Source organism: Tenrec ecaudatus, chromosome 3 (assembly GCF_050624435.1).
Source record: "Tenrec ecaudatus isolate mTenEca1 chromosome 3, mTenEca1.hap1, whole genome shotgun sequence".
Classification (NCBI taxonomy): Eukaryota; Metazoa; Chordata; class Mammalia; order Afrosoricida; family Tenrecidae; genus Tenrec; species Tenrec ecaudatus.
In genome coordinates, this window is record NC_134532.1 from 218,018,310 (window position 1) to 218,033,365 (window position 15,056).

The 15,056-nt window shown below is 57.5% G+C and overlaps 1 protein-coding gene across 7 annotated transcripts in view; it reads right to left on the bottom strand.

The window, feature by feature from the left end:
- The window catches only part of FAM53A (family with sequence similarity 53 member A), a 37,320-nt gene extending 22,506 nt beyond the window's left edge, over positions 1-14,814 (bottom strand). Inside the window, exons 1-4 of one of the 7 annotated variants that reach the window (XM_075544583.1) lie at positions 14,656-14,814; positions 13,674-13,767; positions 3,842-3,872; positions 3,269-3,339 (exon numbers count right to left, since the gene is read on the bottom strand). The gene's annotated coding sequence lies outside the window, so the exon portion shown is untranslated. Of the gene's footprint in view, positions 1-3,259; positions 3,340-3,841; positions 3,873-5,018; positions 5,634-5,681; positions 6,211-13,673; positions 13,768-14,655 lie in introns of those variants that run through there. The other 6 variants (XM_075544584.1, XM_075544585.1, XM_075544589.1 and 3 more) reach the window with 6 other exon arrangements.
- Positions 14,815-15,056: the final 242 nt, after the last annotated feature.

Genomic DNA, 15,056 nt, shown 5'->3' on the forward strand with positions numbered 1-15,056 from the left:
GACGTACTCGTGGGGGGCGTGTGGTACAGACATGTGCATTTAAGAGTCTCCAATAAACACTTCCTCAGTGTAATTTCAAGGAGCTCCAGTGGCCCTGTGGGATAAGCATTGGGCTGCTAACCGTGAGGTTGGCGGTTCGAGCCCAACAGCTCCTCCTTGGGAGAAAGGTTGAGGCTCTGTACTCCTGTGGAGATGTACAGCCTCAGAAACCCCAGCTTGGGTCACTCTGGGTCAGAATTGACTCGATGGCAGTGGGTAAGGGTAACTTTAAAATGTGCAGTCCAAAAGCAAGCATCTTACCAACAGAGGAAGCGCCAGAGAAGGTCCATCCAGCAAACGAGGGGAGCATGGCAGGGATGTGTCCCCTCCCCCCCCCCCACAGCACTATAATCAAAGCCTGTACTGGAGCACCAGACAAAGCGTCAGGAAAGAACAAAAGGCCTGAAGGGAAAGACGCGGAGCGCCGAGGAGCCGTGCCCATGTGCCAGGGCAGGAAAGAGGAGCCAACAAGACCTGAGCTCATTCGTGACTATAAATCAATACAGAGCACGGCCAGAGCTGCTCCCAGCCAAGGAGAGATCCTGGAGGAGAAGAGCCATGTGCAATCGCAACTAGGAAGAAGCGTTTCCAATACCGAGAAGAGGCACAGAGAAGTTCGCACAGACCAATGACAAGAGCGGGGTTCTTGGGGGGGGGGGGGCATCACAGAGATGTGGTGTTCCTGCACCACTCTCTTCAGTGTAGACATGGGGTGAGCACGCTCACACAACTTGGGAGTGTCATCACTGTCCGTGCAGAGATTGCTGGATTGTTGGCTGTCCTTTACAACAGCAACCCCCAAAGCACACACACGCCGCTCACTGCTGAGGGGTCTGCTGCGCAGGAGTGAGGAGCCTGCAGCTCTGTGTGCCACCCCGGACCAGGGCCAGCAAACCGCGGCTCGCAAGCTCTCTCGGTGTATACCCGTGGCTCTGAAATAAAACTGAAATTGTTAAAGGCTATTCTTCAGGTAGTGGTGATCTCATTTGTTTATAAAAATATATTTATGGCTCTTTAATCATTTTTAAATTGTGAGGGACAGGATTGACTGGCTCTTCCGTCTCCAAGTCTGCACTGCCCCAGACCACGCCCAGCATGCTCAGGCATCACCCCACACCATCACTGAGATCCCTTCAGAGGTGGCCTCCAGCTTTCTCATGCACAATGGGCCCCGCACAGCAGGCAGGCGGCTGCAGCCCAGCCAGCCTCTGCTGGGGCTGACCCTGACAAAGGCCCCCCAGGACACCACAGCTCTGCAAAGGGCGGGGCCTACTTCCCTCCTGGGCCACCACCACACTGCTGCCCCTAGGCCACCAATGCTGAGCCACTGTGGCCGCCACCCCACTAATGCTACGCCCACCGGGACCACACTGCAGACACTAAGCTACTGATACTGAACCCACTGTGCTGACCGCACTGTCACAGCTGAGCCATCCACAATGGCCAAGCCACTGACGCTGACCCCACGGTGGCCACACCAATGCTGAGCCAGGCTGCAGTCCAGCCATCACCAGGCTCAACCATGCACAGCAATAGGAGGAGAACTGGGAGCAGCTGTCCCACGTATGGACTGGCGGCACGTGTCCTGGGCGTGAAGACAAACTGAGACTGAACTTCTCTGCTCTGAGACGACTGAGAAAACTACAACAGACGGGCACCCACCGCACCGGGCAAGACAAACAAAACCCAACTGAACAAGACAGTTGGTGCACGAGCAGGAGCTTCAGGGGGCTCACGGGCAAGTTACGTTATCTTTTTGTTCCATCTTCCTACTAATGTTTGAAGCCCCCCTCGTACACAGCCCTCAGGTGGCAAGGACGCTTTGTCAATAGGAAGCTGAGTCTCCTCAGAAAGGCCTGTCTGCACCGGAAGCAGCATCTCCACACCAAGGAGCCTCCTCATGGCCAGCCACATGGTACCATCCCTTCACACCAAGGACCCACTCTCAGCTGATCTTGTGCCACTGTCCCCGCACTGGTCAGGTGTCAGCTGGGCAGGATCGGAGAGAACAATGCACTGTCCCCAATGAAGCCCGGATTTTGCTGTCACTGTCCACAAAGTCCCCAAGGCTCCTGCAGAGAACCACAGCCCTGCAGGACAGATGGACAAGCCCACCAGCCAGTCAGGCTCCTGCTGGAGAGCCATCCAAGGAGCCCTGGCGCGGGGTCACAGCCAGACTGGAAGGCGACCAGGAAGCAGCCCAGAACGGAGCCGGCCAGAGCAGAAAGGGCAGAAGGGCCTTCTAGGCTAGGTGGACCGGACTGTCATGAAGGTGAGTCCACAGTATGTACAGGCAGGAGTCTGGGGCATGGGGAACACCAGGAAGACCCGTCCGGGCTCATTCCACAAGCCACTGTCCGTGATCACGGCTAATAAAGGCAAAGTGCATGGTCCGGCCTGTCAGCCCGTGGAAGCAGGAGGCAAGCTGGTGTCAATAGTGCTGGAAAACCCAACCCAATTTCCAGAGGGGGTGGAAGGGAGTCCTCTGTGGCTGTGTCACACGTCTCCGGTACCCACAGCCACAGGTAAGTTTGTGAATAAGAACAAGCGTGAATCCAAAATGGAAATCTACGCACTGCCCACGCTCTACTTCTCTGTCACCCCCGACACCAGCCACCACACGCTCCTAGAGAGAGACCAGACCCACGGCTAGGGCAGCCGTCCTTCAGACTGCCAATAGGCAGCGGCCAATTGTGAGTGTGGAAGTCCGCCCTTCCACCTGCTTGTGTAGTCCTTCTACGGAACGGGCAGAAAGTGTTTCCTAAGAGTCGCAGGTTTGTGATAGCAGAGGGACATGAACCAGGGTCCTAATTAGGAAAGATCCCAGTCCAAAAGCATGTGCACCCCTTTCAGACACACCACGCAGGAAGCTCTCACGGAGGAGAGATGAACCATGCCTGCTGAGGCTAGCTGGTGATGGCTCCAGGGGGAGCCTTCTGGCCTTGCGAGCCCAGCCCACCAGCACACACCCTCAGGTTTGGCTTCAAAGTCCCAGACCAAGTTCCCCACAAATCCTCTGAGGGCCATTTCTCAGAAACCAAGGACAAAGAACACCTTACTGTGGGTAAGGCCAGATTCTTTACCCAGACTACAGGACCAAATATGTCCTTTGAACCCAGAGTGCCTTTCGCTGTGCCCGAGTTGACAACTTCAAAAGGGTTCTCCTTTGTCGTGTCCTCTCTGTCTCCCTCCACCCCTGCCCCTGCCACCGCTGGCCTACCTTACTTACTCAATGACCTGACTGGTCTCTCCCATCCACTTTCTGCTGCCAGTGACACTGGTGTGGGGCCGGGGAGGGGTCTATAAAACAGAAAGTGATCAGAGAGGCTTTTTAGTGCTGCTTAGAACAAAGGCGAAAACCCTCACCTCGGGCCCTCAAGTCTCCCAGGCCCGACCCCTTCCCCCACTCACCACATTCCAACCACAAAGGATCTCTGAGGTCCCCAAGAGTGTCATACGCCAATAATAATAGAGGACTGAGCCCTCACCCAGGAGCCTGACGGCATAAGTGACCATGCACTCAGCTACAATCAGCAAGGTCAGCAGTTCGAAACCACCAGCAGCTCTCAGGGAGAGACGGAACTGTCTACTCCCATAGACAGTTATAAAACTCCAAGTGGTCATTCTGCCCTTTCCTGTAAGGTCCATAAGCCATCTTCAACTCAATGGCAGTGAGTGTGGTTTTGGGGTTTTATGAGCCCCCACCCTCTGGACTGGCTAAATCTGACACGAGTCCTCCCTGGACGACGATGGCCATGCCTGAGCTGGCTTTGCTGGTCAGTCTCCGCCTCTGGGTGCATACCTGTCTTCTGAAGGGCACAAGGTGGTCTGGCCTGTGAAAAGAGAAACGTGTTTTACCTTATAACGGCAACACGCAAGCCAGGGTTTGTTTTGTTTTTGTTTTTTTCACGCAAGCCAGTTTTTAAACCAAGGCTCTGGCGTGTCTCGCTGCTGTGTGGAGGACCCGGGGCCCTCTCGGCCGTCGGCTCTACGCTCACGTGCGTGTCCACAGTGGCATGTGAAGAGCGTGGATCCACAACAGGCTCCAGGCCGCCCACACTAGGCGTTTTCTACCACCTTTGGGCTAGTCAGAACTTGCCGGCACATCCCCCAATGCCAACTCCCTCACCTCCAACCTCCCCCCAGGCCACGTGCACATTTTCATTCGATCACGGCTGACATTAGGACGTCACCAGTGTCCCCGGCTAGACTCCACAGTAGGGGCTGGCCTCTCAACGTAACACTTCCTTCTTCAGAAGCAAAGCCCCTGCCCAACACAAGTTCTTCACCCAAACTCCCCAATAGGTCCCAGAGTGGTGCCAGGGATTTACGCTCTGCCACCAAGCTCCAGGCTGGCAGTGCAAAGCCACGGGTGTTTGGAAGGCATCCAGCCCTTCCCCTAGAAGCAGTGTCCCAAATTCAGACTAAGGATGGAGACACCCAAGAACACTCTACGGAGCAGCGCTCTGTAACACATGCGTGCAGGCAGACTCGGGGTGGAACTCCCCAGGAGATCATGAAACAAGGAAGCCACTTTGTGGGGTCCAGGATGCCAAGACCCGCTGCTCCTGGCACCCAGGCCTGCGCTGTGTGCCTCCTCACCCTCCCCTCACCTCAAGAATTCCTGCTTCCTGCTTCTGAGTGGATCCCCACACCGTCGCCTCTCCTGTGCAGACAAACCCTCAGTAGCTTCCTAGGGAGCGGGACATTGGTGTTGAGGGAGACCACTCTTGTTTCCTTCCTGGTGTAAGAAGCTGACTGCCTCTAACACCCCCTTGGCTTTCAGGGTCTACCTGCTTCCCTGTTGGAGAATTCACCTGGCTTGGGGTCTTCGCCATCTGTTTTTACTCGGTAGACTCGTAATGTGGGAAATGAGGTCCTTCGGTTATGAGAGATTCAGTGCTGTCTCTCTGCCGCTGGCTTTTCGCCCTCGTGTTTCCCCGAGCTCCCATTTCGGGAGCACCCGTTCATGTACTTACCCTGTGTGCTGTGAACCCTGAGCGCCAGGACGTGCGTCAGGTGGGCTTAGTGGCCGTTATGTGACTGAGGCAGGAGACTACAGTCGACAGGACTGGGTCTACCTCATGAGACAGGAGTTGTGGCCAATTGCGATAGTCCCTCCAGCCACCATTCCTTAGTGATACATTACGAGTCCAGGCTGTGCTGACCGCTGTGACCCCTTTGTGGAGGGAATTCTCTGCTACACATGGGCAGTTACCAAGCAAAACACCTCACTGCCATCAGCGACCTTGCAACTGAGAGCGCCCCTTTTAACTTTCCAAGACGGTGAGTCTTTGGGGGCGGCGCAGCAAGTCTGTCTTTCTGCAGAGGAGCGAGGGTGGCTTCACACTGCTCACCTCATCACAGTTCGTAACCAGTGCATCACCACGCTGCCCCACCATGGTTCCCTGACACATAGAATGGGAGTGGAGGGGGTTACATCCTGACCTCAGGGCAAGGTGAGAACCAAGCCCCTCCTGTTTCCTTGGGGGTAAGGTCTGCTCAAAGACAAAAACCACACCGCCATCAAAGCCCTTCCTCTGAGTCTAAGAGCCAGCTGGGACAGAGAAAGCCCAGGCCCGCCGAAGAGCAGAGCGTGTTCCACATCTGTCTGAAGAGGCAGAAGCCAGGACCAGACGCACCACAGACTGCGGCATGGTGACGAGAGGAATACGGGCAGAGCGACGGGCGGGCTTCCTGGTCCACGTGGCTGAGAGGCTGAGGACCGGAGAGACCTGCTGGCGGAGGAGAGGTGTTGCTATGGACCAATGGCTGTATCCTTACTATTGGCTGATCCTGACTTTTGGTCACCTGTTAATTCCTCTAATACACCCCCCCTCCCCCGCCTTAATCCTGAGCACTGTCTGTGAATTCACAGCAACCAGTTCTCAGACCCAGGTGATGTCGGAGTGACCAAAGGAGGAAAGGAGTGTGGAGGCATGTCTGCCCACGGCCAGTGGTGAGACATGGCCCCCATGCCGCTTACTAAACAGACATTAGAGGGATTAGGCAAACGAGCAGGCATCAAGGGACCTCATTACCACCCAAAAGTAAGATCCAGAAACAAAGAGCATCCCTCAGGCCTAGGGTTTCTGTACAAAGAATCTGTAGGTCTAGACACAAAGAGATCTTGAAGGAATGCTGAGTCCACAGCTGTTGGAAGGAGTCGAGAACCTTCGCCCAGAACCGAGAGAGAGAGAGAGAGAGAGAGAGAGAGACAGACAGACAGACAGACAAGCTTCCCGCAAGAGCTGGTGCCCTAGAGTCAGACATCTAGCCTCCCAAACTGTGGGCAGAGAAACACCTGTTCCCTGAAGCCACTCACGGTGGCATTTCTGTTACATCATGCCTGCTGTGGTGAGCTGCCATGGAGAGGGCACCCCGCACACGGCAACACCAAGTCATCCAGAACAAACGCTGCCCTCGGACAGACGTCAGACTGCTGTGATCTGCCCGCTTTCACCGTCTGATGTTTGCGGTCAACCGCTAGGCCTTTCCTCAAGTCTGTCAAAGTCGGGAAGCTCCTCTGAAACAGGTTCAGCATCACAGTCACAAGCAAGCCTCCTCCTCTCACTAAGGGACAGGTGTGTGTGTGGGGGGGGGAACTACTATTGGGCTTTCTCAGTGTTTTTTAAAATTATCTCTATGCCATTAGGCCTGTGGGTCCTGTCTGCTCGTTCCAGGCTCTGCTTTCCATCCTGCTGGTTCTCTGCCACACCAAGTGAGGGGGACGAGTGAGGACGACAAAGGCAAGGTCATTAAGACACACCCAGAGTCCTGGGGGCATAGGGTTGCACACTCAAGGTCAGCAGTTCCAAACCACCAGCCACTCCTGGAGAGAAAGACGGGGCTTTCTACTCCCATGAAGAGCTACCTTCTGGAAAACTCACAGGGGCAGTTGGGATGGCTGGGAGTTGGGACCAGCTCCTGGCAGTGAGGCTGGTGTGTTTGGATATGCTAGTGCCCAGTCTCACCTGTCCCCAGTGCAGAGTGACACAGTCAATGGACGGGGCAGGTGGGGAGAGGAGATGCAGTCTCCATCCCACGCTAGGCACAGAAACAGTCACCCAGCATGTGCAACATATTCCTATCTGGAAAGCTAACCTTGAAGACTTAGGGGAAAAGGTAAGGCTTGTATGATTTGGGATAGAGAAAAGAACATGAACTCTGCCACCGACGCGATCCTGACTCGTGGAGAGCCTGTAGGACAGGGTAGAACTGCTCGCATGGGTTTATGGGCTGTCAAACTTTACGGAAGCAGACAGCTTCGTCTTTCTCCCATGGGGCGGCTGGTGGGGTCACACTGCTGACCTTGAGGTTGGCAGCCCAACACATGTCACCCACTCCTCCACCAGGGCTCCGAGATGGGGAGGGGCAGAGTTCTGAAAAAGCCATAAAAAGACACAGACTCCTTCACTGCAGTGAAAAGGAAGCTTTTTTTTTTTAATATATACTTTTATTGGGGGCTCTTACATCTCTTATGACAAGGAAGAAGCAATTGATACACAGAACAGCTTGGGTGGATCTCAGAGTGCCGCTGACTGGAAATAGTCCACTTCAAAAGACCCCATGTCCTCAAGGGACACTGGTCGAAACCCTCCTCGGGTTGGCAATGATTATCTAAGGTGGAACTCCTGGTCTCCCCCAGTCTAGAACAGAGAAGCTACATGGAAACCATCAGTCCAGGGCACAAGTGGAGCTCAGTACCCATGACCTTAAGACTGGAAGACCTAGATGGTGCCTGGTTACCACTGCTCACTGCTCTGAAAGGAGGCACATGAGAAGGCCCTGGGTCAAGTGGGAGAAAAATGTCGTTTAAAAACAGAGAGAGACTCAATGTGGTCTGAGAATAGCTGGTGGACTTTTGTCACCCTTCAGGTCTGGAGCAGCGCTCACCCGCCCACCCCCACAGCTCAACTTTCTGCCAAACAGGAAACAGGTCTCTACCCTGAACAAGAGCACCAGGGAGATAGGCACTCCTTAGTATGAACAATCTGCCACAAAGATCAAAAGGGCATCACCGACCAGTGAAAGAAAAACTGCAGATGGCGAGAAGGCACAGGAAAGAAGTTGGTGTTGGTAGGACAGTGCAGGGGGGCGGAGGGGACTGACAGGATCAGGTGGCAGGCAGGGCTGCACTGGCTGGGAGGCCCATCCCAGAGCCAGTGACTAGACGCTTAGAAGGCCTCACTGACTCCAGAGGGCCAGGCCAAGCCCACCTCCCGTTCAGGACCCTGACAAGCTTCCCTTTCAAACCCAGCTCATGCAACCTAGCGCAGCCCCCTGGCCCAGGCCACACAGGTCCTCTGGGGCACTGGTGACACAGGCAGTTTCTTCAATTCAGTGGTCACCAAACCCAACCCTGCCCCCCACGGGCAGGCTGCCCACCAGAGGACTGACAACCACAGGAGGGAGTCAGCAAGGATTGGCCCAACCTCCAGAGCACAAGGGCCCAAGGGTGGGGCTCAGCCCCTCCCAGCAGCGGGTTCTGTGGGCCTCCCAGGCCCTGACAGATGGGGGCCGTGGTGCTTGGGGGCCCAGGGGTTCCTCACCCACATCTGGGCTCTGGGTGACCTTTTCACCCCAGAAACTCTAGCTTCTAGAATAAAAGCAAGAATCAGGGGTGACTACGGCCCCAGCCCCAGCCTGAGAGGAAGCTGAGCAGGTGAACTGGGTCTCTGTGCTTGGCCCTGGATCTGCACCTGCCACAGGACATGCTCAACCAATGTCCCCTGGCAACAGAAGGCTGAAGGGACGCCTGTTTACCACAGGAAAAACCGCAGCCGGGCCCCGGGGTGGGTTTCACTAAAAGGTGAAGCCCACCCAGCCCACCAACACTGTCACACTGGGCAGTGACTGACCGAGTGAAGCCAAGGTCTTTGTAACTCCCACCAATGGCTGGGTAGGGCTATGCAAAAGAGGCCCATGTGGCTTACCAAGGGGACTGGAGAGCTTGCTAGCAGTCACACAAACAGAGCAAGCGCAGGGCACCCCTGTGGGGCTGGAGTTAGGACACAGAGGAGGAGAGACCAAGGTGGGGCTCATTCTTTAGACCTGGGATTCCCACACTAGGAACTTCCTACACCCAACAGGCAGAGAGAGAAGGAGCCACCACACGGAGACAGGGAGAAGCGGTGGCAGAGACATCAGCAGCAGTGCCAGGAGACTGGCTGGGAGCAGGTTTCCGGCGGAGGGAGTACCTCCGGGCATTTGTTGGTGGAGCGGGAAGGACCTTCTAACACTTTCGGCTGAGGGTATGAGAAAGGTCTGCCACAGCGAATGGTCTAAGAAATGAAAATAACAACTTAAAAAAAAAAAGAAAATAACAACTTAAAATTTGTCGAAGGTTTACGGGGCGGGAGGGGGAGGTGATGAACTGATACCAAGGGCCCAAGTAGAAAGAAAATGTTTTGAAAATGATGCACACGTGCCCGGGACTATTGATGTGTTATGAGAGCAAGCCCCCAATAACATGATTTATATAAAAGAAATAGAGGGCTGCAGGCGCGCATGGCTACAAAGAGGCCTGTTCCTTCCCCAACACACCCCCTCCCTGCACTGTGTGTGCCGGGGGAGGAAGGGCCAATGTGGGGACTGAGGAGAAGGTCAAAGGGTAGAGGTTCAGTCTGGGCTCCAGGGCCCAGGAATCAGCCCGGGGCAGTTGATGCAGAGGAAGATTCTCTCTCCCCGCCAGGGAGTTAGAGGTCAGATGCCACCAGCACCACCCCTGCCACCCTGACATTTTTGCAACATTCCAAATTGAGGGCAGCTCCTACTGACTCACAGCCACGAGACTGGCACAACAGCACCAGACTCCGGCCTTCTTGCGAGCCGGTGTTCTCCCCGGAGCCCTTGAACAATGGTGTCTGCCCCGTGACACCCTGGCCGAAGACCAGTTAGCCAGGCGTCTGTGCCCAGTGGGTGGTGTAAAGCAAGTCTGCAGTTTCTTCACCATGGCTCCCCTAAAGAGGTGGCAGGGCCACCAAGTCCTGCCGCTGGAACTGGGGTCGCTGGCAGCGCCCAGCCTCTAACCAAAGGAATGTCTAGGGCACTCTGGGGACTTCCAAGGCCACTGCTGCCTGGCTCTGTTTGGGGACCCGCCCCCAAGCCACCACATTGGAGACATGTGCTGAGACCACAGGGACAGAGGCCCAAGGAGGCCCTGCTGCGAGCGTCCTCCCAGTCCAGGTCTGCGAGGGAGAGGACACTCTTGCCACCGTCACCAACAGAACCACCTACACAGGACCCCAGGCGAGCAAGGCCTGCCCAGCCAGGCCGCCGCTGGGGAAACCCAGAAACCACGAGGCCTAAGGGATGACCGTTGTCTCAACCTGCCAGTTTCGGAGGTAATTTGTTATGCTGCCATAGCAACCAAAACAGTGACACTGAGTAAAGAGAACAAGTGAACCGAGCCAAGCAGCCTCTGTCCCTGCTGGAGTGGGCCACAGCCAGCACTCCTCTGCACCAGAAGTGAGGGGACCTGGGGCCTCAGTGCAGCCAGGGTGTGGCACTGTGCTCCCTGAGGCCACCGAACAGCCACAGGGAGGGAAGACAACTCCCTCTCAGGAACAGGACCCAGAGACCCAGATGTTGCATTCCGCCGTCCGGACAAGGGTGAGGCAAAGCCCCGGATGTGGTGCCGAGCCGGAAGGATTGATAAGCCTGGGCAAAGCTCCTGGCGCCTTTGGGAATGCTGGTGCAAAAAAGGGCAAAATAGAACTCCACAAGAGACGGCAAAATTGCCTTTCCAAAAGAACCCACAGCCAGCGGTTTGGGCAGCAGGGCCAGAGGACCATGTCTGAGTGAAGTCTCCGCAAGTCGACACCTAGTGGACCCAGCTCTGGAAGCCCAACCCTCAGGGTCACCTCTTCCGCAGGGGTCCCAGGCTGACACCTGGTGGGCCCAGCTCTGGAAGCCCACCCCTCAGGGTCACCTCTCCCGCAGGGGTCCCAGGCACTTCCCAGCTAAGACAAGGCCTGGCGTAATGAGCTGCACTATGACAAGTCCAGCTTTGGATGTGAGACAGAGGTTTGAGGCCCACCTTGCCCATGCACTAGCTGCACCTCCCTAGGCAGGTGACTCTGCCCCTCAGGGCCTGGTTTCTTGGACTGAAATTGGGCATGAGTGCCCTCCCCACCCCCACCCCACAAAGCCATGAGGAAACATTCAGGTCCAGGCCCAGATTAGGCCCTGACCACCATCTTTAAATTACAACCACGTGCACAGGTTCCCAAACTTATTTGGCCCACTGCTCCCTCTCCACACACAAACAACACCAAAAAACAAACTCACTGACATCGAGGCAATGCTGGCTCACAGTAACAACCACCCCTCCGCCCCCAATGGGCTTCTGAGACTGTAACTGTGTGAAGTAGGCAGCACAGAGTTGCTAGTGGTTTCGAACTGCCGACCATGCGGATAGCAGCCCAACAAATAACCACCACAGCCCCTGGGTTCCACTTTCTCTTTCTCTCTCTCTCTCTCTCTCTCTCTCACTCACTCACTCACTCACACACACGAGCGCGATCACTCAGTCCCCGCCTCAGCAATTAAAAAAACAACCTGTTTGCACTATGACCTGGGGACCTGGGATAAAATGTAGACACCTGCTCTTGCAATCCCCCCACCCCCTTACCCTACTCCCCACCGTCCGTCGGGAGACACTGAGTCAGAACAAAAGTTTAAAACCAGAAAATCTGTGTTCTTGCTACAGAGCAGGCGAACAGGGTCTTCACTTGCTCCCCCAAAAGCACTGCTGTCCTGTAAAGTCTAAAGGTCCTTGGTCGTCCTTCAGGTGGGCACCTGCCTCCTCCAGTGCCTGACCCCAGTGCATGGGGGGAGGGGTGCTTCAGGAAGTCTATAGGCTGATTCCACAGATCTTCCTGTTCCCCTTTCCCACGAACTTTATGATGCCCAAAGACCAAGTGCGCAAGCAGATACCTGCCCATCACCCAGGAGGTGTCCCCTTGCATCAGAAGGGGGAAATGCCCACCTGCCGCCACCGTGGTGTTTTCTGTTTTCTAGACTTTCCGGCAGGACAACAATCCTCTTCCTTCTGGCCATGCCCCACCCACAACATCAAGAAAAGAAAAACATGCTGCTGCCTCCAGTCAATTCCAATTCCTATGCTTCATCTTTGGACACCGCTACCCTAGGACCTATTGTGACATTCACATTGTGACCCTCTAGGACAAAGTGGGAGAAAGACTGGACTTTCTACTCCCGTAACTGGTTAGTCTTGGAAATGCACAGGCTGAGTCAGCACTGACTCCACAGCAGTGAGTGTTTGGGAGGACAAAGTGGAACTGTCCCCCGTGGGCTTCCAGGACTGGAATCCTTGTGGAAGCTGACTGTCTCCAGGCTCCCTTGCTCAGGTGTTTGAACCACACCACTGACACGTCACCATAAGCCCCGCACATGGCCATGGCATCTCAAAGCTCCCCAGAGCCAGCCCCAGAACAAGCTCTACACTCACAGGGCCACGAGGGGAGCGAGAAGGACTTCTCAGGCCACGGGAGGGGCCCAGAACTGCCACTAGCTCTGCTCCAAGAAGGATGAGGGCAGGGAATGGGGGAGGGGGAGGGGCTGTCGACCGCCTTGGGTCATTCCTGAGGGACAGGAAATAAAGCAAGACCTGGATCACAGGAAGGGCTGAGTTTATCACTGCCGACAACCCGGCACTCACCAAACCAAATTACCAAGCCACTGCCATCGAGGTGATTCCGATTCACAGCCACCCTAAAGGGAAGAGTGGAACTGCCCCCCTCATGGGTTTCTGAGACTGACTCTTGATGGGAGTCCAAAGGCCTGCCTTTCTCTCAGAGTAGCAGGAGGTTTCGAACAGCTGTTCTTGCAATTAGTAGCTCAACTCTTAAATACTATGCCATCAGGGGCCCCTTGCAAACACTGGCTGGTGAACTCAATTCAAAGCAACATTACTGTGGAGACTGCTGCCCCCGCACTCAGTTTCCCTCGACCTCCACCATGTTCAGAGGCCAAGCTTCCCTGCCCACTGGAACCACGGGGTTTGTGGGGCACACTCCGCCACCAGCACAGTCACAGAGCCTCTCCAAGAGGAGACCTGGTAAGCTCAGGTAAGTCATATGCAATGAGGCTTCAAGAAGTTGACAGGGAAGTGGAATGAAAATCTCCCAGGCACTATGCGGGAAGCCCCCTGGTATTCTAAAACTAACAAAGAACATGGTTTTGCTTTTCAAAGTTAGACGAGTTTAGAGTCAAAAATCGAGTCTCTGGTGGGGACGGAGTTGGGTGGGGGCGGATCGGAAATACGGCAGGCACCTCCAGAATCCAATGCGCACAATGAACGACAAACTCCTGCTCGGTAGCACTTCTATTAAGGTAAACATTCCATGCCACCTGCGGGATCAAAGAGCCCCCCACTGGGTGGAAGCCACCAGCCACCGGCGCGGAGAAAGGTGGCGGGCGGTCGGCTCCGGGGAACCCCTACGGGACAGTTGTGCTCGGTCCTGGAGGGTCGCTGAGGGTCGGCAGGGACTGCACGGTTGAGAGGCTGGGTTCGCTGAGAGTAAGGGAACAAGAGTTCATTTGGGAACCGAGCGAAGCGCACGATGTGCGCCGCGCGTGCGTGCCGAGGGGTCCGCCGGGGGACTTACGCTTTCCGGGCTGCGCGGCCGGCGAAGGCGGCGCCGGGTCCGCGCGCTGTCCGCTCCACACCGGGCTCCGCGCCGAGTGATGCCGTCAAACGCTCTGGGAAATGACAAACAGGTGAGCCCTGGGCGACACTGGCGGCGGCAGCCCACCCAGCGGCCAGGCGGCAGGACGGCGAAAGTTGGTTCAACAAGTGGCCGCGCGTCCCGCAGCTTCAGCCTGGGTGCCGTGAGAAGGCTCCGGGCGCTGGGGGAGGAGGGCCGGAGCTGCAGGGGACGCGGGCTGCACGTGGGGGGGGGGGGACTCGAGGCATGCAGGCCACCCAAGCTGCGAGAAGGGGACTTGGGAAGTGCACGGGGCTCGGCCTGCGAGGGGGGACGGGTTGGGAGTACGCAGGCAACCGGGGCTGCGCGCTGGGGGCTCCAAGGTGTGTGGGTGGGAGGGGGGCAAGGTTTGGGGTACGCAGGCATCTCGGGCTGGGCGGGGGATTCAGAGGGGCGTGGGGGGATGATCCGGGACGTCCTGGGGACCTAGGGGTGTCGTGGGCTCCAGGTGCACCGAGCTGGGCGTGCAGGAAGTTCGGAGTGTGCGGAGAACTTGGGGGTGTCGAGGGGCTCGGGGTGCGAAGTGCGCTGGAGGCCCAGGGTGCGCAGGGACGTCGGGGACCAGAGGGGCGCGGAGGGCTCGGGATTCGCGGCTCTACGCTCTAATTGCGCGAGGGTCGCAGGGGCTTAGGGGCCCGAGGGGCGTGGGGCCGGGCTGGTCGGAGGGGTGGTGCGCGCGGCGCCGAGTCCCAACCCAGAGTCGCAGCGAGCGCCCGCGTGAGTTGGGCCCCTGACAAGCGGGGCCTCGGCGCTGCCTGGCGGGCGACCGGGCCGGCGGGTACGGGGTCCGGCCCAAGTTCACGCGGGACCGCGCCGGCCGCGCACGCCCTCCCGGGAGCGTGGGCGGACGGACGGACGCACGCGGGCCGCCGGCGGTTGGTACCTGAGCGCGGCGCGGCGGCCGATGGCGGCGCAGCCGCGGCGGAGCAAGGAGGCCCGGCCGCTGCAGGCCGCGCTCCTCCCGCACAGGCGCGGCACCTCAGCCGGCGGAACAAAACCGCGCGATGCCCCGCCCCCTCCGGCCGCCCTCATTGGCCGCCGCGCCCCCGCCGCCGCCGCCGCGCGCCCGTCAGCCGGCCCCGCGCGGCCGCCGCACCTCCCGCCGCGACCCCTCAGCCGCCCCGCGCGCCGCCGGGGGCGGGGCTGCCGCACGCCCAGCCCTCCGCCGCCGGCCCGGCGCGCGGCCGCGGCGGGAGGAGGCGGGCAGCGCGTGCGCCGGCGCTGGCCCCGCCCCCGAGGCAGAGCCCCGCCCCGCCTTCCCGCGTGCGCGCGTGCGCGCGCTAG